This window comes from Felis catus, chromosome A3, assembly GCF_018350175.1.
Source record: "Felis catus isolate Fca126 chromosome A3, F.catus_Fca126_mat1.0, whole genome shotgun sequence".
NCBI lineage: Eukaryota > Metazoa > Chordata > Mammalia > Carnivora > Felidae > Felis > Felis catus.
The window spans coordinates 131,706,228-131,731,938 of NC_058370.1; the positions used below are offsets into that span (position 1 = coordinate 131,706,228).

The window sequence follows — 25,711 nt, forward strand, 5'->3', positions numbered from 1 at the left end:
AAATTCATTCCGACTCCAACCGAAGTTTCCAGGAAGACACAGGAACGGTCCAGGATACAATGGAAGGACCATTGCTCTGGGGATCCAGCAATTCAGGCTCTAGCTCCATTTCTCAGGTGCAGGGGGATGGAGGAGGCTTGGGCAAAATACTTCCCTTCCTTGGGTCTCAATTTTTCCATCAGCCAAAATATGGAGTTGCATCTTTTGGGTGATTCCTCGGCACTTTTTATCTCCAACATTCGGCAAGTCTAAACGTCCACGCCCTCCGACATCATAAGCCCAATGACAAAACCCCCTTTCTTTTCTGTCACTATGACTTGAAATAAAGGAAGATGGTAAGGGACAGTTTGTTCTGGCTGGGGGGCAAGTGGGGTGAAGCGGACGAGGCTAAAATTAGACAAAGTCAGGCCCTAACCTGGGCCCCCCTGAGAGCTCCCCAGACCCCCCAGAAATGGAGAGAGCATCCGTAGTCCAGGGAATTAGATGTAAGCCCTGGCTATAATATTTAATCATGCTTGGTGTTGAGTAGATCACTTCATGTCTGAGAAATTCCTTTCCTTCAATTACGAAATGAGGTAAATAATACTTCTTCCGCCTTCAAAGCTCGCAAGGGCAAAATGAGCGCTTCCAAAGTCCCAGCTCTCTGACCCACTGTCTGAGCTCATGGGATTACATTGGGCCCACTTGGATAATCCAGGCTAATCTCCCTATTTTAAGGTCCGTGATGAGTAACCTAAATTCCATATGCAACCTTACTTCTTTTTCTCCATGTAATTAATAATATTCACAAGTTCCAAGGATTAGGATACCTTTGAGGGACCACTGTTATGCCTGGCACAGCCTCCTGATGGGATCGCCCACATCCCCACGTGCCATCCTGCCGTTCAGTCCCCGTGCTGCAGCCGTGGTCATCTTTGTTGACAGGCTGGTCACGTCACTTGAAAATCACTCAAGGAAATAGATACAATGTTTACAATGTTTTAACCTCTTCCTTAACTTGGTGAACAAAGTTCCCACCCACCTGTCCAGTCTCATCTCCCTCTTCTTGCTCCTTGTGATCTCTCTGACTCAGTCACCCTGGCCTTTTAACCCTTCCTATTCAACCTACTTCCTCCAGCCACAGGGCCTTTGCACATGCCATTTCCTCTGCCTGAGACACATGTCGGCTGATTAGCTACTACTCATTGCCAGACCAGACCACCGCCAAGCGTCACCTCCTCAGAAAGGCTGCCCCTGGCCTCCTCAACTGGATCACATCATAACTGCACCCCCTCACAATACCCTTATCGCTCCTTAATAGCACATAACACAGTTTGCAAGGTTATGTTTGTTTGCCGAATTGTTCACCTAATGACAGTTTCCTCCATAAGGGACAGGGCCTATGGTTCTTATCGTTGTATCCCCAGCAGTGCCTGGCACATAGTAGATATTCAATAAATACGTACTGAATGGAAGAATAAAAGCATGATTTTTTCAATATACAGATGAGGACCCTGGAGCTCAGAAGGCCGAGGGACTTAGACAAGGTCACAGAGCTAGCGGTTGGGGGTGGAGGGGGGATGTGTGAGCTGGGATGTGACCCAGGTTTGATTGACTTCAAAGTCATGGCATCACTCCGTCTGCATTTCAGTCTGTTGGGGTGGAAAGGGGCTATGCATGCCCTGATTTGTGTGCACTTTTCCTAAGGGAAAGAGGAAGGTGGTGTTGGTCCCCGTGGCTCTTTGGTGGCTTCGTGTCTTAGGCCTTTGTCTGACCAACGCTGTGGCCCGTAACCACTAAGGGGAAGTTTTCGCCTGGCCCTGGCATGTCTTCCTGGCCACGTGTGTGAGAGCTGAGCTCACCCAGGCCCCACCATTGACCGGCGGTGACCGCCCTGCCCCCGTGCCCTGTGGTCACCCAGCCATTTGTCACATAAGTGCACCTTTCCTGGAGGGGTGCTCAGCGCATGGGGGTCCAGGCAGCGGGAACCGCATGGGATACAGGCCCACAATGGGAGTCGGGGTGTCAGATGACCCACGGCTATGGGATCCCAGCTTGTGACCATGAGCGTTTGTTCCCTTCCGCTGGCCTCAGTATCCCCGTGTGTATCATAAGGGGGCTGGAGTGGACAGAATACGTCCCCTTCCTGCTCGGGCAGTCTGTGTTCTCCTGGGTATCCGTGGTATGCTCTGTGAGTCCACACTGAGCCCGCCCTGCACAGTGTCCTGGGGAAGGGACTTCACTTCCCGGATAGAAACCCCTCCCCACCGAGAAGCGAGCCCGGCACAGGCTCCTCCACAAGCCCCGTCTTCCACTGCAGCCACTGGACAGACGGACGAGGGGGTCGGCACCCTGCCCGGCTCTGCCCAGGACACCGGCCCTCACCACTGCCACTGCTTCAGGCCCAGACGTGACCCCAGGACTGTGCTCAGCAAAGGAAGCTCGAGCCTCACGTGGGGCGTGTAGGCGGTGTGCATGCACACTCGTGTGCATTAGATGGCCTCGGGTTCTTTGCTGTGGCTCCCAGTGACAGGCCGAGTCCAACAGCCCTGCCCTACAACGCGCCTATTTATGAAAAGAAGCCGCACAGCCCGCAAATGTATGCACGTGCGTGCGTGCGTCGATACAAGGATAGAATAGGCTGGAAGACAAGAACACAGCCTCCAATCAGAGGGATCTAATGGGGAAATTTGGTTTAATTTAATTGAAATTAACTTACTACAGGCAATCATTGAGCACCCAGTGTTTGCCACGCACCATGCCAGGAGTTAGGAATCCAGAAAAATGGAAGAGCCGGTCCGGTGCTCTGGGAAGGGCCAGGAGCCCGGGGAAGACCCCAGGGAGGGCCAGGGTTAGACCCCAGGGTTCTCAGGGCAATGACTTCAGGCTGCTTGGGCGCTCAAAACCCTGGCCTCCAAGCCTGGAAGACTGGCTGTTCCGAGTCTACCAGTGGGCAGCCCGGAGCCACGCCATCCCCCAAGCAGCGCAGTGGGTCCCGAGGCCTCTCCGGGGACGGGGGTGCAGGTTGCACAACACCAGCTCCGTGGCGGAGAGACAGATTTGGAAACATTAGAGGAAACAGAGATAAAGATTCTTTTCCTTCATAGCTTCTCGGTGCCCGTATGTCACTGTACATCACCAGTCTCCAAGAGGAAACATAGAAAGTGGCATTTCCCCAAGCTGTGCAATCTTGAAACCCCCTTTTCACTGAATAAATGGTGGGGGTTGTAACTCAGGGAACTTAGTTTGGAGAAATTGTGCCGCGGAGGTAACAGGAGTTGTGTCCAACGCTGGGGGCCATTCACGCAGCCTGCCCACCTCCTCCAACCCCCCCACCCCCAGTGGAGGATAAGGTAGCAGCTTCAAGAAAACCATGTCTGGGGGTGCCTGGGTGGCCCCGTCGGTTGAGCGTCTGACTCTCGATCTCGGCTCAGGTCATGATCTTACGGTTTGTGGGTTCGAGCCCCATGTCCAGCTCGTCACTGACAGCACAGAGCCTGCTTGGGATTCTCTCTCTCCCTCTCTCTCTGCCCCTCCCCTGTTCACACACTATAAATAGATAGATAGCTATATGATAGATGATTGATTGATAGATAGATAGATAGATAGATACTTTAAAAAAAAAAGAACACAAGTCTGAATGGGGAGACTCATGGAAGGAGCAAGAGGAGGTAAAATAGTGAGACAGGAGTAGATGTTTCTGCACTGAGGCCAGAGTGAGGGACGGTGACCCAGCCCGCCCAGCTTGCTCCTCACACTGTCCTTGCTGCAGAGACCCCTGGGCACGCACCAGGAATCCCTTGTTCACCAGGCCAGGCCGAGCAAGCCAAGGTCTGTCTTTCCCAAGCAACCCCTTTACGTGCTGTATTAACCACGTGTTTTATCTTCTGCATTTTTTTTTAAATTTTTTTAACGTTTATTTATTTTTGAGACACAGAGAGACAGAGCATGAACGGGGGAGGGGCAGAGAGAGAGGGAGACACCGAATCCGAACAGGCTCCAGGCTCTGAGCTGTCAGCACAGAGCCCGATGCGGGGCTCGAACTCACGGACCGTGAGATCATGACCTGAGCCGAAGTCGGCCGCTTAACCGACTGAGCCACCCAGGCGCCCCTGCATTTTGATGCTCTAATATTTAGGACCTTGCTGACCATGAAGAGACTGCCCCCTCCCCCAGACCTGCCAAGGAGAGAAACCAGTATCATCTCCACACCACAGGGCACTTACTCTTGTGACTAAAAAGGAATATCAGCAATATTTGTTTATTTTCTTAAGAATAAAAAACTCGGGGGGGGGGGGCGCCTGAGTGGCTCAGTCGGTTAAGCGTCCAGCTTCAGCTCAGGTCATGATCTCGCAGTTTGTGGGTTCGAGCCCTGCATCGGGCTCTGTGCTAATGGCTCAGAGCCTGGAGCCTGCTTCGGATTCTGTGTCTCCCTCTCTCTCTGCCCCTCCCCTGTTCATGCTCTCTCTCTTTCTCAAAAACAAGTAAACATTAAAAAAAAAAAAAAAAAAAAGAATAAAAAACTCAGGGCGCCTGGGTGGCTCAGTCGGCTAAGCGTCCTAGTCTCGATTTCGGCTCAGGTCATGATCTCACAGTTCGTGAGTTCGAGCCCCAGGTCAGGCTCTACGCTGACAGCACAGAGCCTGCTTGGGATCCTCTCTCTCTCTCTCTCTCTCTCTCTCTCTCTCTCTCTCTCTCCCTCACCACTCGTGCTCACTGTCTCCCTCAAAATAAATCAACTTAAAAACAAAAAAAAGAATAAAAAACTCTTACTAGTGACCCAGTTGAAATCCAGCTTTCCATGGTTGGCTTCTTTGGATCCCAGAGCTCGGTGACATTTACGAGAAGTGAGAATTTCTCTCCTATGCAAACCAACCAACAAATCCAGAGCCCATAATTCAACCACCTCCTTGACAAGGCACTCACACTTGGCCACCATCCACCTGCCGTCCATCTGGTACCGCGGGGCCAGGTACCAGACCACGAGGAACAGCCCTAAGCCCCAGGACCTGCTGGAATCATTCACACCAGCCAATCCAACGCCCGCTTACCCTACCTGCCACTCCTTCCCCGTGGAAACCACAGTAAAGGCTCCTGCCCACGTTTCTCTCCTTGCTCCCTCTGCTTCCACCTGTGGCCCCACGTGGAGTGTCATGCCTCCCGTTTCTAGGGATCTGTGAGTATTGCAAAATTCTTCCTTCGTGACGGTCATTTCCATGTCTGTGTGTCTTACCACACCTGAGGAAAACAACTCTGAGGTGGCCTCAGAACATCTGTCACCCTAGTGCTGCAAGACCGGAAGGTGAAACTCCGCAGAAACAGCCCTGGTAACACCGGGGCATTGAATGCCCAGGGGGGATTACGCAAAATAGTCAAGGGACAGCTTCAGCACTGCCACTGATGGAACCAAACAGACACGCAAGCAACCAGAAAGGACACATCAGCCCTGGATACAACAATGGGTGATACAAGTAGATTTTTATGGGGTAACTACAACAGAGACTCTAGAATCTGACAGGCTTGAGCTCAAATCCTAGACCCATCACAAACTCAATGTGTGGCCTTGACCTGGTCACGTAACTTTTCTCGTGCTCCAGATTTTTCAACCCTAAAATGGGGATCAGAATATATTGTAATTATATGGAGGATTAAATATGGATGAAGTTAAAGCACTTAGCACAGACACCATTATACATTATGCATTCAGTAAATGTCATATAGGGGCGCCTGGGTGGCTCAGTCTGTTAAGCATCTGACTTCGGCTCAGGTCATGATCTCGTGGCTCCTAGATTTGAGCCCCGTGTTGGGCTCTGGGCTGACAGCTCAGAGCCTGCTTCGGATCCTTTGTCTCCCTCTCTCTGCACCCCTCCCCGACTCGCACTCTGTCTCTCTCTCTCTCTTTCTCAAATATAAACATTAAAAACTTTTTAAATAAAAAATAAATGCTGTATATTATTATTATTATTACTATATTTATAAATGGCGTTACTGCAGATCTGGTGCAGTTACTCATTCTTTTTTTTGTTTTTTTTTTTAATTTTATGTTTTTGAATTTACATCCAAATTAGTTAGCATATAGTGCAATAATGATTTCAGGAGTAGATTCCTTAGTGCCCCTGACCCATTTAGCCCATCCCCCTCCCGTAACCCTCAGTTTGTCCTCTATATTTATGAGTCTCTTCTGTTTTGTCCCCCTCCCTGTTTTCATATTCTTTTTGTTTCCCTTCCCTTATGTTCCTCTGTTTTGTCTCTTAAAGTCCTCATACGAGTGAAGTCATCTGATTTTTGTCTTTCTCTGACTAATTTCACTTAGCATAATACCCTCCTGTTCCATCCACGTAGTTACAAATGGCAAGATTTCGTTCTTCTTGATTGCCGAGTCATACTCCATTGTATATACAGACCACACCTTCTTTATCCATTCATCCATCGATGGACATTTGGGCTCTTTCCATACTTTGGCTATTGTGGATAGTGCTGCTATAAACACGGGGGTGCATGTGTCCCTTTGAAACAGCACACCCATATCCTGTGGATAAATGCCTAGTAGTGCAATTGCTGGGTCAGAGGGTAGTTCTATTTTTAGTTTTTTTGAGGAACCTCCATACTGTTTTCCAGAGTGGCCGCACCAGCTTGCATTCCCAGTAATTACTCATTCTTATTGACTATCCATTGTGTGGGCCACCTGGGCCAGGGGTTGTGGACACACTTGGACGTCGAGAAACCAGTGAGGACTAGATTAGTCAAGTCCGATCATACGTCGATCAAGCATTTGCTACATTCCACGCCCTATGCTAAGTACCTAGTTCATCACTGAGGCAATCACAAAAATGACTAAGACACGATCACCCAAGTCATTCACAGTCTAGCAGGAAAAACGGTGCAGAAACGAATCTGAATACCCTACCTAGCAAATGCTATCGTGGAAGCATGAACCAAGTGCTGGGGTAGTTCCAAGGGACGACGATCTCCTAGGGAGAGATGAGGGAGGCTCAGGAACGTCATCGCAGAAGAGCTGGGTGCTGACGATCGAGCAGGAGTTCACCAGGCCGACAAGGAAGGGTGCGGCAAGCGGAAGTAAAGGCACGTGCACAAGGAGACGCAAATAACGGCATCGTCAGCCAGCGAGGAGACAAACAGAGAGCGCGGACAGCAGAGCTGAGGAAGAGCAAGGACTCTGCCATCCGGGAGGAGGACCTGAGGACTGAGACGGACAGAACTGGGGTGTCGCGGAGGTGTTTTGTCCCAGAAGTGACAGTGGGATACCAGCCGAGGCTACAGGCGATCAGCCTGGGGGCCCAGGGGTGCTCAGTGGCTCTGGGAGCGGGCAGGCAGCCGCCGATGACAGCCGCCACCGAGGGAGCGGCGACCTCGTGCTGAGAGATGCACTGGGCGCCTGCTGGGCACGTACACGTGTGTCTCTGGAGGCCTCGCACCTCCGTGAGATGCAGTTCCACGTGCATCCACCTGGAAATGAAGAAGCGAAGGCTCAAAGCAGCATCACGTGACCTGCCCAAGGTCACACGCAGCAGAAGCAGCCAAGCTGTGAACGAGCCCAGGTCTGTCCAACCCTTTCCCTCCAGAGGGGCAGGGGGCTGTTGCAGTGGCCCATCAGGAGGGCACGAGGGGTGGCGGTGGGCCAGGCCAGAGAGAGCACACGGTGGGACAGAGGTCAGCGTGAGAGCCTGGGAAGTGGGGACACACACCCACGGGCACCGCACCACCGGGCTGAGGTCGGTTAAGCCTAAAGGGGCCCTGGGGTGTAGCGCTGTGTCCCTGCCCTTGGGCAGATGCTGGGGGCCCCACGTAGGGGAGAACAAACTGAACAGCAGGTAACTGGACACCAAGCCCCCAGCACCCAAGTCACGCCCGACACAGAGTGACCAGTAGAGGCTACTTAAAGGGACTTCAACTATGCATCAGGGTGATGACCTAAGGCCACATATCCGGCTTCTCAATATGGAATAAGGACGTGCACCTGCCATGTGCCAGGTGCTCCCATATTCAATTCCTGTCCTTCTTCTCTAAGCACTATGGGCATTACCGTCCTGGGTTCTTTTTAATGTTTATTTATTTATCTGAGAGACGGAGAGAGAGACGGAGAGAGAGAATCCCAAGGAGGCACCGCTCTGTCGGCACAGAGCCCGACGCGGGGCTCAAACTCACAAACCGCGAGATCGTGACCCGAGCCAGAAATCAAGACTATGACACTTCACCGACAGAGCCAGCCAGGCTCCCCGTCCGGCCGAGTTTCAGGAAGGTTGAGTCGTTTTTCCCAAGGCCGCACAGCTGACATGCTCTTTCCCCCCTAAACCTTCACTCAGCTGGGCAGCTCCTACTCACCCTGCGCCTCCTTTGTCACGCCCAGCCACCTCCTGCGACCTATCACGTCCTCATCACCTTGCTCACACCTCAGTGCTCGCACTTGTCACACTGCCTGACCGGTCTGTCCCCCACCAGACCAGCCGGTTTTATGCTTCCTGTTCCTCAGAGCCTGGCACACCGTGGCCTCTCGGTGACCATTGACGGAACGGATGAGCATCGCGACCGCAGGTGTGGTCAGCCAGCAGACAGGCTGTTATTTATAGCTCACAGACTGTAAACTGACAATTTCTCAGTGTATCTGAGGGACTACCTGTGGACGCAGCATTTTACGGGGGACAGAGTTTGAGGAGAAGGTAAGAGGTAGCCTCAGGACAGGGTGTGAAGGTCGGGCTTCCATCTCCTCCCTATTCTGTGGTCTCTCTTTTGAAAACACCCTCCAGGGGCTCCTGACCCCCTTGCGTCTATGAAGGTGCTTGGGCCTGTGGTGTGGTCCAACCCAAACAGACATCCTCCAAGGCTTGGAAGCCATGTTGGCCACTAAATCAAATCTCATGAATTCACACCAAGCAGAGCTTGGGAGCATATAACATATTCTATTCTTTTCATTGATCTGTAATGACCATCTCAGCAAGAAAGTACTCCCTAAAAAGGTCTTTATGCGGATGCCTTTTTTTAATAAATTTTTTTTAATGTTTTTATTTTTATTTTTGAGACAGAGAGAGACAGAGCGTGAGCAGGGGAGGGGCAGAGAGAGAGGGAGGCACAGAATCCGGAGCAGGCTCCAGGCTCTGAGCCCGTCAGCACAGAGCCCGACGCGGGGCTCGAACTCACAGACCGTGAGAAAGCAACACTCGGATGCTTAACCGATTGGGCCACCCAGGAGCCCCTATTTGGATGCATTTTTTTTTTAATATAATTTATTGGCAAGTTAGCTAACATACAGTGTATACAGTATCCTCCTGGCTTCGGGAGTAGATTCCCATGATTCATCACTTACATACAACACCCAGTGCCCGTCCCAACAAGTGCCCTCCTCAATGCCCATCACCCATTTTCCCCTCCCCCATCCCCCCAACCACCCTCACTTTGTTCTCTGTATTTAAGAGTCTCGTATGGTTTGCCTCCCTCTCTGAAACTATTTTTCCCCTTCCCTTCCCCCATGGCCTTCTGTTAAGTTTCTCAAATTATGGATGCATTTTTATTTTTTTTTATTATTTATTTTTAATGTTTATTTTTGAGAGAAAGAGACAGAGTGCGAGTGGGGAAGGCAGAGAGAGAAGGAGACCCACAATCCGAAGCGGGCTCCAGGCTCTGAGCTGTCAGCACAGAGCCCCACATGGGGCTCAAACCCACGAGCTGTGAGATCATGAACTGAGCCGAAGTCAACTGACTGAGCCACCCAGGCGCCCCCATAGATGCATTTTTAAAGAGATACAGGGGCGCCTGGGTGGCTCAGTCGGCTAAGCGTCCAACCTTGGCTCAGGTCATGATCTCGCGGTCCGTGAGTTCGAGCCCCGCATCGGGCTCTGGGCTGACGGCTCAGAGCCTGGAGCCTGTTTCAGATCCTGTGTCTCCCTCTCTCTCTGACCCTCCCCTGTTCATGCTCTGTCTCTCTCTGTCTCAAAAATAAAGAAACGTTAAACAAAAATAATAATTAAAAAAATAAATAAAAAGAAATACGGACCACACCATATGCTGCAGATGAATAATGGTTCCAAAGTGCTAGAAGACCACCTGTTCACGAGAGTGATTTAAAGAAGGCTCAAAGTGCAGGGGAGAGTATGATCTTGGGCTGTGGGCCCGAGAAATGGCCTCAGGCACGTGGCTGACACACCAAAGGCAGCTCATATACAGCATTTATACTCTTTTAAGTTTCATGACGAAACTCTGTTCACAAAATGCAAAGCCTGGACCGTATCCAGAACCACACAGGTTTCCGGTGAGAAGGAGCCTAATAAACAAAGTTCATTGCATTTAAGAAGAGCCAGCAGCCACCCCCTGAAGAGCACCGAGAATTTCAGAACCACAGGAGAAAGGAATTCTGCCCGTGTTTCCAAGTGTGGATGTGGGGCATCGGGCACGTTCAGAGTCGCGTTTTGAAAATGAATCTCAGCCCCAAAGCGGGTGGGTTTCTCTCCAGAAACAACTACCAAGAGCACGAGGAAGCTGCTGCCTCTGGAGATACCCCACCCATGTGTTCTTGGATTTCTCGGAAGAGGAGGGTGATCTGGGAGCCTGTCACCGTGGCCCAGATTCTGGGAGGGACTCTTCAATAAAGAACTCAGAGGAAGCCCCTGACCTTGAGTACATCCAGTCCCTTCCAAGAAAGCATCCGGTCTCCTGAGACATGTTGGAAAGCAGGCAGCAAACAAGAGGCCATGACATCAGTGGAATCAGGATAAGGCGGGACACGGCACGTCCCCGACACGCCAGGGCTGAGCTGACTGGGACACAGCCAGCCACACCGCTAGAGAGTCAGGGCCACAGGGAGGGGCACGAGAGGGACAGGTTGCCTGTTGCTTGGAAGGAGAGGACACTGTGGTCAGTGCTGAACACAGCGCCACCCCCTGGCCACCACTGGCCTGCCTTCGGCCGGCCGGGACAGAGCAGAGCCAGGAGCTTCCAGGCTGGGGAAGCAGGGAAGCTGGGCCTGCCCTCTCCCTCCACTGAGGGCTGCCTCCGGACGCGAAGTGGGGCTTGCTCCTGGCCTGGTGACAGGAGGGTCACCCAAGGGGCTTGGTACCCAGCTTTGCCGGTGCCCACAGCCATCCAGGCCGACCTAATTAGGTGTGAGTCAGGTTTTCAGCCAAGACAGCTAAGCAAACCCTTCCCTCCTCACCCCACCCCTGAACAGTGGCCTTTCCCTGTGCCCAGGCCAGCCCCCAGCAGGCCAGGAAGGAAACCGCAGGTCTCCACGGCTCAGCAAACACAGCCTCCCAGTACCGGGAGGGCAGAGGGAATTCCTAAGTCGTGACACACAGACGCAGGCAGGCGGTGGGCTTGCCGGCCAAGGCTGGGAGAAGCGGGAGCCGAAGCCTGGACTAGCCCGGAGGGGTCAGGGGGTGCTGCTTCCCGTCCCCGTCATCAGCCACAGGCCTCCAGGAGCTGCCGTCGCTCCGGCCTGGCGGCCAGACGGAGCTCAGGACTGCCGTAAACACACGAGCGGGGCGAGCCTTCTGGAAGATGCAGGAGGCTGGCCTCTGGTCTCAGGGCTGCCCCTCTGAATGAAAGCTCTGCTTATCAAGAGGGACCAGCCGGGGGCTCCACAGAGACAGGCATCATCCTTCCGGGGACTCAGCCTCTGCGGCTGTTCCCATGAGTCACAGCTCCATTCTCGGGGGGGCGAACGCCTTCTCCGGGCCAGAGGCTAGAGATGCTGACCTGGGGAACTGGTGGGGGAGGGTGGACAGCGTGGCGGGAGCACAGGGAGGGTGGCACACGGGAGCACAGCTGAGCTCGGCTGTGAAGGTGAATCGGGATTCTGGAGGCCAATCAGGGAACAGGGAACGGCACAGGGAGACCGGGCACCAGGGTGTCAAAGCTCAGGGCAGCAGCTCCGACAGGCCTGTGACCTTTCGCGGGGCCAAGGAGCAGCCCCCTGGGGGCCGCTCTGGGCTAACGGTGCTGTGCATAGAGCCGGAAGTCAGGCTTCGGTCCTCTTTCTCCCTCCTTTGACCTGAAAGCCTCTGGCTTTCCTTTTTTTTTTTTTTTTTTTTTTAAGATATATATTTCTATTTTTGTTTTTATTTATGTACTTATTTTTAAAATTTTTAATGTTTACTTGTTTTTGAGAGAGAGAGAGACAGAGCGTAAGTAGGGGAGGGGCAGAGGCACAAGGAGACACCAGAATCCGAAGCAGGCTCCAGGCTCCGAGCTGTCAGCACAGAGCCCGACACGGGGCTCGAACTCACAAACCGTGAGATCATGACCTGAGGCAAAGTCGGACGCTCAACCGACCAAGCCACCGAGGCGCCCCGAGCCTCTGGCTTTCCTGAAGTCGTTGTACCATGGCTTAGGGATTCAGCCTGCCTTCCCAGTACAAGGCACAGAGCAAAGCACTCTGCTGCGTGCAGCTGGCCTCTCAATACATCACCGATTTTCCCATCTCTGCGGGGTCAATCCAATCAACAACAAAAGGCTCTCGCTTCGTTTTGTTTGTTTGTGGCATTTCCAAGACCTCCCTGTGATCGGATCCCCCTGCCGGCTCCTGCCCATCTGTATGCCTTTCCAGCCATCTCCTCTAAAGAGGCGTCTGGTCGTTCAGGTTTCTGTCCCCTCCCTTGTTACCACACCACAACTGTGCCCAGCAAGGTCACCGACGGCATCCACGCTGCTCAGTCCAGAAGGAAATTCCTCAGCCCTTCATCTTGCTTTTGACCCATCAACAACACTGACATAATTTCAAACTCCCTCTTCCTTGAAGTACTTTCTTCACCTGGCCTCCAGGACACCGGACTCTCCTGGTTTCTGTTCCTCTTGACCTACAGTGAGTCCTTGGTGACCTAGCCAACCTCATGGCTTTAAATACCCCCCACAGGATCATGACTCCCAAACGTATATTCTTGTATGTATGATTTCTCTCCAGACTCATATACCCCACACCCTACTTGGCATCTCCATTTATTTTTTTTTTAATTTTTTTTTTTAACATCTTATTTATTTTTGAGACAGAGAGAGAGAGAGCATGAACAGGGGAGGGTCAGAGAAAGAGGGAGACACAGAATCCGAAACAGGCTCCAGACTCTGAGCTGTCGGCCCAGAGCCCGACGCGGGGCTCGAACCCACAGACCGCCAGATCATGACCTGAGCCGAAGTCGGACGCTCGACCGACTGAGCCACCCAGGCGCCCCTGGCATCTCCATTTATGACCTCTGGCAGACGCCTCAAACTTAGTAAGTCCGAACCTCAGCTGACCCCCAGGCTGTTCTACCTGCAGCCTTCCCTGACCTTGGCTGATGGTAATTACATCCTTCCAGGCGCTCGGGCTGAAACCCTTGGAGCGACCTTTCTCCTTCTGTCACACCGGCCCTCGCCTAAGTCCGACCCTCTCCCCTCTCTTCTGGTTTTACTGCAATGGCCTCCCCCCTGGACCTTCTGCTTCTCGTCTTATAAACTACGCCCCACACTGCAGCCAAAGAGGTCAGAAAACATCACTGCGTGGCCCACACCCTGCAAGGGCTCGACGGATGAGCCCAGGTCGTCACAATGGCCTGCGAAGCCCCATCTGTCCTTTAAAACCAAATGACCAGCTCCTCGACCCCTTTAAATCTTTGCCCGTATATTACCTTCTTAACAAGACCATTCCCGACCACAGTCAGCCCTCACACTTCAGAATCCCAGAGCATTTGTCCCATGTTTTGCCATCGCACTTTTAACCTCTAACACATTATGTCACTTGTATATATATGATGCTTACTGTTTATGGACGGTCCAGAAGGTGAACTCCACGAGAACACCGTTTTATTTTTTATGTTTGTCTTGGTCAGACGTGTCCACTGATGCGTCCCAAGTTTCTGGCCGGTGGTTGCCATGTCACAGACTCTCAGTAAATACTGAGTGACTGAGTTGAATGAATTGTGGCCTCACGGCTGCCTTGCACCTTGGTTTTAAGATCCTTATTTTATGGGCAGGAACACAAAACCCTAAAGCCGCATGGTGTCCCAGATGACGAGCTGTCACGGAAATTCGCAGATGCTGAGGAAATGACTGGAGAGCGGTACGTAGAACATCACGACAACAATAATCTTTTTTTTATTGGTTAAGGAAATAGTAGGGATGTGGGCCTTCACCATACTAATCTCCATTGGATCCATGGCGGACGAGTGATAGAGACGCTCAGTGGTACGGAAGTTCAGAGGCACAGAGAGGGCTGCGGTCAGAGGAATGGGAGGACCTTCGCCAAGACAGGGAGCTGAGCTGAGCTCAGCAGAGCCGAGGGGACAAGGACTTCGCGGATGGTGGCAGACGTCACGGGTGCCCTCTCTGAATCACGTGCAGGCTCATGCGAGGATAACAGAGCATCTGACCTTGACATGTCACTTAACCCTAATGTCTTCACCCACTCACCGAGTAGCGTGTCCTAGGCAACCTGCAAAGTCTTTTCTGTTTCGAGGATTCTATAACCAAAATGGCAAATTCATTCAATGCTAGGCATCGGGCATGCAGAAATTTTAAAACTGCATGGCCCTTGCCCCCAAAGAATTCACAGTCTAATACGGGAGTCGGGCACGAGTGCCTCCAACAGCCTTGAGAAGCAGACACAGCAAAGATGAGGAGACTGAGGCTCAGAGAAGTGCCAAAGACCAAACACAACCCCTGCCTCGGCGAGCTCCCATTCCAGGGTTGGAGCCAGTGCGAACAACAAGCACTGTTCTCACAATCTCTCACGCTCTGAATTGCCTCTGAGTCAGCTGGGGGGGCTCCTTGTTAAGAATGCAGAGTCATGGGCACCTGGGTGGCTCAGTCCAACTCTTGACCTTGGCTCACGTCATGATCTCACGGTCCGTGAGATCGAGCCCCGCTTCAGGCTCGGCACTCACGGGGCAGAGCCTGCTTGAGCCTCTCTCTCCCCGTCTGCCCCTCCCCTGCTTGTGTGCGTGCTCTCCAAATAAATAAACTTAAAAAAAAAAAATGCAGAATTTGCAGATGCTGATTTGATAGTCTTGGGTGGGTCTGGAAATTTGAGTTTCTGATCAGCTCCCCGGTGATGCTGATGCGGATGCTGGTCTGAAGATCACACTTTGAAAAGCACGGGGCTGTAGATTCAAACCAGCCCAGCCTGCTGACCAGATCATTCAGCAGAGAGCCTGGATCACATTTAGATTATTCTAGAATCTCTAGATCAGTGCCTCCCAAACCTGAATACACATCAGAGTCAGATGGGCAATGTGTTAAACACGCCCAAAGCTCGATGCCAGCAACTTTATTCCATAGGGACGGGATATGGAATTTTGTAGTCTTAAAAAAAAAACAAAACTGCTCAGGGATTCTGGTGCACAGCCCTTCTAGAAGATGACTGCCCCTGCCTGATCTTCCTGAGACCCCCGACAGGCTCTCTGCATTCTCTGTTTCTCTGGCTCTCTAGCTCCACCTACTGTGTCCATCTGGACTGTCACAACCACCTGAACGTCTCCTTTATCCAACGGAACACAAGTCCTGAGAAAGCCTCTGGGGGTTGATCTGAAGTGTATTAACGAAGACTGGCCCCCGACCCAAAATAAGACTTCTCGCCCACCTTCGGCAGACTCTGCCTTAAATTTCGCAGGCTGCAATATAATCCCAAGATCTCAAGAGCGGAGCCAGAACCCTATTTATCTATGTATCATGGGGCTTAACAAAGGGTACAGAGTATAGACCAAATCAGAGGCGGCGGAATTGAAACAAAGACTTTGAGTTAAGCATTGCCCTTTCCCCTCTTTTTATCAAAGGAAGATATCTGGAGGAGAGGGCAATTTAAAGTTTATTTTTGAGAGAGAAAGAGCATGTTCGGGGGGGAGGGGCGGGGGGGAAGGGCAGAGAGAGAAGGGGAGAGAGAGAAAGAATCCCAAGCAGGCTCTGCATCGTCAGTGCGACGCTCGACACAGGACTTGATCGAGACCTGAGCTGAAATTGAGAGTCGGGTGCTTAACCAAAGGCAGCCCTGGAGGAGGGCAGTTTAAATGCCTGTCCTGTGGTGGTTTTCCTCTGGGACACAAAGTGGGCCACACCTGAACGCCCGTGTGCCTCCGGGGAAGGAGAGTCGGGGAATGTGGGAGGAGGGAAGCATCTGCTGTGCTCCAAGCACTCTCCGCTGAGCACTTTATAAACATTAGGACCCAGGATCTAAGCCTGCTTGCTGATCAGAATCCACTGGGGAGCTCATTAACACTGCTTGCTCCCACGCCCCGCCGGACGTCGATGAGTCAGAATCTCTAGAGGCAGAACTCAGGAAGGCTTCAAAGCTCCCAGGGAGTAGGAAATTTGGGAAGTGCTGCATTGCCCTCCCAGCAGCCCACTTCACAGATGAGGCCATCCCCCCCCCCGCCCCGACCCCCCCCCCCCAACACACACACAAGGACATGTAAAGGTTTCAACAAGGCATTTGTTAAAATCTTTCATGACGTTCTAAAGGAATAGGTTGGATATCTTGGTAATATTATAATGAGAACAGTTACTAACACTAACATTCCTAAGGAATGTGAAAATCTGCTTGGATGGAGGCCTCGAATGGCAGGCCACTGGCTCTATTCTTCCTCTTTCCTTCTTAAGCGTTTTATCAGTGTTGGGTTGACAACAGTCAGAAAGCATGTCTGTGACTGATAGTCAAAGACAGTGCCGTGAATTTGTGCTCTGGATGCCCCCCTCTGATCCAAAGCCAAGTATATAAAAGAATAAAAGCAAAATGACATAGAGAGGCTCAAAAAAGGGGTTGCATGAGTCACAGACGGATAACGAATGTAAAGCAGGTGTACGAGACTCTGGTCCTGAAGCAGAGGGTGTGGCCAGGACCTGCAAAGGGTCACGTGAGATGGGGCACAGGAGCCAGGCTCCACACTGAGGCCTGTCCCGGGAAGGGGTTCCCGCTGTTGGCAAAAGAGACCTGACAATTTCTGCAGCCCTGCTGCTTAGGGCCAGGGCTGTAGAGGACAGGGGGAGGGTGATGCCCAACTTGTCAAAGAGGACCTAACCGAGAGGCTGTCTGGCTCAGCATCTGTGTAAAATTTCCCCCGTGTCACCACAAGAAGGGGGCTCTAAGGGGCTCCGATGAGGCCTGGCTCTGGATTGTGCCACCGGGGCCCGGGAGAAAGCTGGTCGAGGGTGAGTTCAGGGTGCCAGACTGAGGATGTGTCTCTCAAACCACCCAGCCCTGATGCTGGAGAACAAACTGGGGAGGCAGGCGGGTTTGAGGGAAAAAACCAACAGCAAATGTGAAAACGTAGTCATTCAAAATGAGCCTGAAGGCAAAACTTCTAAACTTAGGAAGGAATACAAGGCTAGGAAAGACAGCCAAAAATACAAAAACAAACCAAAAACCATTAGGAATATAGATTCACACCAAAGTCATTTCACTGAACAGCCTGACAATGACCTTAAATAAGTAAGAGGCTTGGGGTGTCTGGGTGGCTCAGCCGGTTAAGCGTCCAACTTCGGCTCAGGTCACGATCTCGCGGTTCGTGAGTTCGAGCCCCATGTCAGGCTCTGTGCTGACAGCCCAGAGCCTGGAGCCTGCTTCGGATTCTGTGTCTCCCTCTCTCTCTGCCCCTTCCCCACTCACACTCTTTCTCTCTCTCAAAAATGAATAGACATTAAAAATAAATAAATAAGAGGCTTAAAGATACAGATTGAGGAATAACTTGCGTTAAAAAGAGGAATTATGAAACAGGTGGATATGAAAATGACACAAAAGTCAGTAGCTAGGACCAGTTCGAAGTCTTGGATATGAAAAGTACAGCCATTGAGATTAAAATGAAGGTATCAGGGGCACCTGGGTGGCTCACTCGGTTAAGCGTCCGAATCTGGCCCAGGTCACGATCTCGCGGTTCCCAAGTTCAAGCCCCGCGTCAGGCTCTGTGCTGACAGCTCAGAGCCTGGAGCCTGCTTCGGATTTTGTGTCTCCCTCTCTCTGTTCCTCTCCTGCTCGCACTCTCTTTCTCTCTCTCAAAAAGAAATAAAAATTTTTTTAAAAGAAACAATAGTTCTTTAAAAATAAATTATCCATAAACTGAGAATAACTCATATGCTGGCAAAATGCTATTATATCAGGCAGCTGCTTGTGTTCAGCATGTAAGACTCACTGTTCCTTCTCTTTCCATCTGGTGACCTCTCACCCATTGGGCATTTCCAATTGGAGAAAAATCAGAAACCTGATCCCATCTTGTTTCACCATTAATTGTGAGGTGTCTATCAAACGGCTATTAATAAACTCAATTTCTGCTTAGGTCAAATCAGGGGAAGACACCAACTAGCCAAGGCCCCTTTGCCTTTACTCTGAATGACTGAAGTTCAAATCGCCTTGTCCTTAAAGAGAATTCACTCAAGAATGTCAACAGGACTCTCATACTGTTGGTAGAAAATGTTTTATGTATGAACCCGTTTTTCATTTGCCACCCTCCCCCCCCCCTCATGAGGCAGAGGGGACACGATCCTTGCCAGAGTGCCCTGTCCCCCGTCCCCGATGTGGCAGTGCCCTCGAGGGGGTCTTTCTGGGCCACCAAATGACAGCCATTCAATGCTCTTTACAAAGGGCTGCACGTTTACGGGATAAACGGGGAAGCAGCAGGGCTAGAAGGAAATAGGGTCCCTCTCAGCCACCGCCATACGGCAAGACTCGGCCCACCACTCTGAAGCCTGGACACCGTTACTCCGTGGTGCTCCAGAAAGAATTCCGGCCGGGGCGGCTGGGAGGCTCAGTCCGTTAAGCATCTAACTTCAGCTCAGGTCGTGATCTCACGGTTCGTGAGTTCGAGCCTCGCGTCGGGTTCTGTGCTGTCAGCACAGAACCTGCTTCAGATCCTCTGACCCCTTCTCTCTGCCCTTCCCCTGCTCGCACTCTCTCAAAAATAAATAAAACGTTAAAAAAAAAAAAATTAAAACCAATAAAAAGAATTGTGACCTGTGATCCCAGAGTGGTCAAGAGAGCCAGCTGACGGGAAGTTGCCCCCCCCCCAGGGGTATTCGAACCGGGGCACAAAGCCCGGTTTTGGCCGGTGTGGTGTGGCCGAGGAGGGAGAGAGAGGGTGGGGCTGTGCGGGAGGCGGCTGGTGTGGGGGAAGGACAGGGGCCTTGGGACGGGAGGGCTCTAAGCTCGACATCTTTGCAGCCTCACACGGGGGGTCCCCTCTGGATGAAGAGATGTCATGAAGGTGCCCTTCCTCTCCACGGCCCCGGTCCGGCCTCAGTCCCCAGCCCAGCAGGTTTGCTGAGCAGAGTGTAGGCTGGATTTCAGCCTCCACCTGCCCCTCAGCTGGGGCTCCGTACAGACCCCAGGCTGAAGAATTCTATGCAGCACCCCCGTGGCACCCTCGATTCCCGAAAGTACCTGATAAATGCAACCTCCCCCATGAGTGACCGTCAGCTAGGTGACCTGAGGGTGGGCACCCCACGCTTGGGGTTGCACACGCAGAATCTCGTGTAATCTGCAGACAGCCCCGTGGGGGAGGGGGAGGGGGAGGGGGAGGCGGGCAAGGTGTCATTGCTCCAAAGTCATGACAGGTCTGCCCCGAGCCACACCGTGAGCCCAGAAGCCAGACCTCCGGACCGTTCACGTTCAAGTTCTCCGTGTTCCCCTCCTACTCAACACGATTCTCCTCTGTCTCCTTCCTAGTAACAATAAACTCTTCAGAGGTTCACGGGTAAGCCCTTCCTCTCCCACCCTGCTGGCCCTGCTGTAGGAGACGTCACATCCCCCTGCCCCTCCTGGGCCCTGGCCACAGCCCCCGACCGGGAGCATCAGCAGCCACGTCCCACAAACGCGCAGTAACACGCTGCCTCCTTGTCAATCCTGCCTGAATAAAAAAGACCTTAGGTCATTTTTATTCTGAACTTTTGGTTACTGACTGCTCGTCTGTTCTTCTTCTTTATCAAACCCAAAAAGGATCCCAAGCAGCTTAGAAAGAAAAGAAATCAAATGGCAGTACTGTTTAAAACCAGATCAAAAGCGGTGAGGCGGAGCAGGATTTAGAATGACTGGAGACAGCGGAGAGAATTATTCCTGAAATCTAGACTGGGGGTAATCCTGTGGTTGGGCACCCAACAAAACTCGGCCCCCCTGGCCGCCAGGGCGAGAGGGGAAAGGCACGTAACGGGGCCTTCTGGAACAGGACCCTTATCGGTTCGGCCCCATAGATACACCTTCCAGCCACACACCCTGCGAGGAATGCGTTTATGGGGCCTCGGACAGAAGAGACGGCAACAGAAGGACAGCATCTGACCCCAGTGGGGCCTCGGCCACAGGCATCTTCCAGGTCACCTGAACGGGACGGTCTGATCTTTCTGGGGGGGGCATATGCTCTGCTCCCGGCGCCTGGGCCCTAGCCACCCATGCCAGTCCTGTGCCTTTAAGGGAGACCAGCTCACCCACAAAAGACACCACATCACCCCTGTCCAGCAGCCAATATCCACCAGCCTCGGGCGTCCGGGACTAACTCAGCCGGGCCAGACGCTCTGGCACCAACCTTTCATACCAGCCTTCCCCTATCCCAGGGTCCATCTGTCCTAACGTTCCGGTCTTTGTCTCCCATCCCGCCCACGGACCTAACTGCAGAGCCGTCTCTAGAATGCTCCTGAGCTCTGCTTCCTCTCTCTCCAAGTGCATCCCACCTGCAGTGCGCAGCGTGTCCCCAGAGGGCAGCCCCGTGGCTGCAGACGATCACAGGGTAAGTGCTAAAACGGGATAAGGCGGGGCGTCTCCGCACGGAAGTGAAGCCCAGACCAGGCCAAAGCTCAACGCCGAAGGATAAGGACTTGGGTCTCACCTTGTCAGGCCGTCCATTCGCCTTCCCTCGACAAACCCCAAGCACTTGCCGTGGGCCCGGGACCAGTCTTGGAAAAACTACAGCGACGGCTGGCGGGTGCCACGCTCCGAATGGGGGGCGATGGTTGAGACTGGAGGCGTCACTCTCAGCCGCGGTTTCAAGGCACAGCGGCACGAGGACAAGGCCTTGAAGGGTCAGGAGGCCGCTGGCGGTGGTGACGCCCCCCCACCCCCGCCAGGTTCTCTATTAGCTGAGTGTAAACGGTGCAAGAAGAAACGGGGTTGCCTAAGCAGAGGCACAGGGAGAACGCCATGGGGATGAAAGAGAAGGAAACAGAGGGAAACTTCTAGAAAGACAGAGAAGGCCAAGTGTCTTCCGAATACAAGGGCAAAGCGAAGTTCAAAGTGGTATCTGAACGTCGGTACGTTTCCCGCATGGGAAGGCCAGGACACTGGGATTTTAGTCTCAGAAAACAGGCCAACGGCCCTCTGCGGGGCTCAGTCTCCCCATCTGCAAACCAAGGGGCTGCAGCAGGTCTGGGGTTCCTACACTCTGTATTTCAGAGACCAAGGTTACATTTCTAGCCTGGACCCTCCCGGCTTCCACTCCACACGCCTCTCACCCTCCCCTGCACCCACTGGGATCATGGCAACAGCCCCTGCCCTGGTCCCACTGCTCCCGTCCCGTCAGCCGAGGGCCCAGAGACTCGTCCCCACAGTCGGCACGGTGCGGGGCAGTGCATACCCCAAGTCCCCCACGACTTCTGTCGCTGGCCCTTACGATGCTCAGCACCCCCACCCCCGCCTTGCCCTCCGACATCAGCCCCTCCTCCCCTCCTGTTCTCTCGCTCCGGTCTCCTCGCGGTTGCTTAAACCAGCCTAGAAGCTTCAGCCAGGGCCCGGACACCTACTGCGCGCCCCCTCACTTCCTCACCGGCCTCCAGGCTTTGCTCAAATGTCACCTTCTCTGGGAGCCCCGCCCTGCCCTCCCCACGAAAGCCACATCGTTCTCCCATCTCGTCACCCTCCCCCTGCTTGTATCGCCCCCCCTCCCTGTAACCCCCTCTCCATCTGATATCTGTTTTACCTTTTCATTTGCTCATTCCTTTCTCCTCCACCTGGAGTGTAAGCTCCAGGGGGGCAGGGATGTTTGGGGGTTCATTCACTGCTCTATGTCCAGCACCTAGAAGGCCACCGGCCACATAGCAGAAACCTAAGGAGTATTTGTTACCAGAATGCACAAAGGAATAAAAACACAATCATCTTTTACTACTTTTGTGGGGGGGGGGGGGGGAGCATGGGGGTAACTGACAAAGGAGCCAGCAACTTCTTAGCTTCAGAAGGCAGGAAAGGGCCTCTGCTATTATAATCGTTTCATAAAGGAAAGATACTTCAACGTCCCCAAGATGGGAGCTGCGTTCTCTCACGATAAATAATAACCGTTCCCAAAAAAAGTCACAACGGCGCAACATTGTACCGCTCCCTTTTCTCCCCGTGCATCTCCCCAGCCTCCCGGCTCTGCGTCCCAGGGGCTCTTACTCGAACAAAAAGACAAGACGGTCCGTGCCCCAACTGGCCCTTGCTCCAGCAGACGCGCCTGCTCACGTCACAAGCATTCTTGGCTCCCGAGAAAGGGGGGGGGGGGCGGGGCGTTCCAGCTCAAGAAGCCGGCTGGGATCCAGGGCCACCGCTCAGGTCAGCGAGAGCCAGCGTGACACCAGCCTGTGGCTCGCAAACTGTACAGTCCCCACCGGGCTTGTCGGCGCGTGCATACCTCCTCCACGCGGCCACCGAGTGCAAAATCCGGAGACGGCGCAAACCTCACCCCACTTACCCGCTGGGTGGGGGCTCAGGGCTGAGCAAGGAGGCTGAGGGCAGCCCCGTCAGGTGGAAAGGGCGGCGGGGGACGGGGGCAGGCCGTGGGCACACCTGGAGGGCGGCCCTGCCCGTCTTCCTTCCTCTGCTGAGCTGGACAGGTGCACCTGTGGTTCTCCAAATCGAAACCAGCCCAGACCTCTCGTTTTCCCTCCTTCTGTCTTCCCGGCCCCCAATCCCACCCCCCCACCCCCCCCCACACACACACACCCAGGCTCAGCTCCAGGCCCACCTGCCACAACCACAAGGTTGTTGTGGCTCCCGGCTCCCGGCACTGGAGGTGACAAGTCGAGTCCTCTGTGTCCCGACCTCCCTGTTTGAAGCATGTGTATCCGGCCCCTTCTGTCCCATCACTTCACGTTTAAAAACATCAGAACACAGGGGTGCCTAAGTGGCTCAGTCAAGCGTCCAAACACTTGATTTCGGCTCAGATCATGATCTCGTGGTTCCTGAGTTCCAGCCCCGCGTCAGGCTCTGTGCTGACAGCGCAGAGCCTGCTTGGGACTTTCTCTCTCTGCCCCTCCCTCACTTGTGCTCTCTGTCTCTGTCTCTCTCTCAAAATAAATAAATAAACATTTAAAAAAATATATCAGAACACAAAATTAGACCTGATTCCCATTACACAACGTACATTATATCGCGTGGTTCTCAGCTGCCTGCCTGTCCTTTACATTTGAGACTGTCTCTTCTCTGGCCCCCACGGGGCCCAGAGCGTGCCCGGCAAACCCCTGGGGCATAAACTACGTTAGTAGGAGCTCCCCCGTTTGCAAAGTGCTGCGACTCACATAACTCATTTGAGCCTCACGGTACCAGGCAGGGAAACTGAGTCTCTCAGCGAAGTGACCTTGCCCAAGGTCACGCACCTAGTCATTTGGAATGCTAGGTCTGCGTCCCCTGGTTTCTAAACTCTGAGACTATGGCTCTTGGGCACCTCAGTATATTGCTTCTCAAAAGTGCATCTACGGGGGGGGGGGGGGGGGGGGAACCAAACAAAAAAACAACTCTTGCTGGCAGAGTGAGGTCCTCATAATATACATACTCTTAATTTAAGTGCATTTAGTTACATATATTGTTGGCAAAATAAAAGAGGGAAACAAGAAAAATAGTAACAATTTCAAGCGTGCATGACGATTGTTCTTGCTTTTTTCACTCCGGAGGGTAATTCCCAGAAAGGTCTCAACTAGAAAGCCCAGAGCTGCTGTTCCCCCGACTGTGTCGCTTCCCGGGTGGGTGTCCGGGAGTAAATATCTCCCTCTCCTCATGTGAGCATAACGCTCAGGGGGAGAGATCGCGCTGTGCCAAAGCCCCACTGCAAGGCTTAACCGAAGAAACGGAAAACTGCCCCAAGGCTCCAGAAGACAGGCCGGTGTTGGATTTGGTAAGTGCTGACACCGGTTACACACATACCAAGTGCTTCACGGCTTTTAACCCACTTGGTCTCCCAAAAGCCATTTTGCGGATGAGAAACGAGGCTAAGAAAGGTCTCGAGAGTTAGGCTTTGAACCCTAAGAGGGAGTCCGCATCATCTGCTCCCGTAACCGTGACCGCTAACGTGCAGTCAAGATCCTAATCTCTGCACGAAACACGTGGCCGCCACACGGAGCCCCCACCCAGCTCCAGCCCTGACCAGAGGGGTGGTGCAGGCGACCGAGACCCCTAAGGGACGGTGAGAAAAAAACCTTTGGGAGCAAGCTGTGGGTTAGGAGACGGCTCCAGAGCCAGGCACAGGCGCGGCCTTACTGGTATGTGCTGGGTAAGGTGATGGTTCTATTAGAGGGGACCGTGCCTGTCTCTGCAAGACGCAGAGTGTATTATGACAGCAGGGTGCTGCAAGGGGTGAAATCACAAGAAAAGGCAATGGTGATGAATCCAGATCGGGCCCAGGGATTGCTGACTTTGTTGGCGCACCACTGAGTTACACGTTCATCCTAACTTCTTGTCACTAGTGAAAGTCACGGGGGGCCGTGGTCGTCTTACGGGCAGGTGGGTGGTTTTGCTGCTTGTAATGGCAGAGTACCGCCTCCAGGGGGCACTCCGAACTCCCCTACGCTCCACCTGAGGGAGGGATGGGGTGGGTCCAGGACCCCACAGGAGGAGCGGGCCAGCTATTGAGAAGCCTTGAATACCAAGCTAAAACACCCGGATGGAGACCACACTCCGAATTCTCCTCCACCTTAGGAGACACAAGGGTCCGGATTTGTGAGTCTCCTCCTCACATTGCTTACTAAGACCAATGAGCCAAGTCCAGATGATACGATGTGCCTTCACCATGATGTCTGCGGCCCAAGCTGTAACTACAGGCTCTCTTGTCTTCAGGTTTAGTGTCATTACGCATAACAGCTCCATTCACCAAACACCCGTATTATGTCGTGAGGTATCATAGGCCCCATTATACAGACGAGAAAACTAAGGCTCCAGGAAATCAGAACCGGTAAGTGGCAAAACTGGGGCTTGAGCCCTGGCCCTGTGGCTCCCGCACACGCCCCCTATGCTGGTTTCACGCTGGGTCCCACATATTTGGCCACGGCTTGCTTCCTTTCACAGGCTGGGCGCCCGACCAATGTGAACAGCAAGGCCATGAACTGCCCGCTAAGGAGTAATCAAGTCTCAAATGGCCAGAGGAACAAACTCTGCAGACTTAGCTTGAGGAGAACGCCCTGTCCTGTCAAAACCCAGCCTGCTTTCACGTGAACCCTCAGTCTAGAAGGCTCCGCCCCGCTGAGTGTTTATTGAAACCCTACCCTCCTCCCAGGCTTGGCTCGGGGGCCAGCTTCTGAGACGCCTTCCCTGGCCCTGCCGGCCGGAATTCCTCCTGCTCTGTGCTCCCGTGAACCTGGCGGCTGGCAGGGAGCAGGCCCACCCGCTCACATTCTGCCTTGACCTCCTGTGGGCAGGGACCAGGTCTCACCCTTCCCTCGGCGCCCCGCAGGGCTCGGCATAGACTCAGGGCCTGGAGGTCGAGTCCACGGTCTGTGGCAATGCTGACGGCCAATGCCACAGGCGGATGGGGCCAAGTTAACAGGTGCCTCCAAGGGCTCGCAGCGCTGCCAGCTGCCCTCTCCCAGCCCCAGGAATGAAAGC

The 25,711-nt window shown here is 53.2% G+C and overlaps 1 protein-coding gene across 4 annotated transcripts in view; it reads right to left on the reverse strand.

The window, feature by feature from the left end:
* Window positions 1–25,711, reverse strand: part of LPIN1 (lipin 1) — a 129,614-nt gene that overhangs the window by 99,451 nt on the left and 4,452 nt on the right. The window lies entirely within an intron of this gene.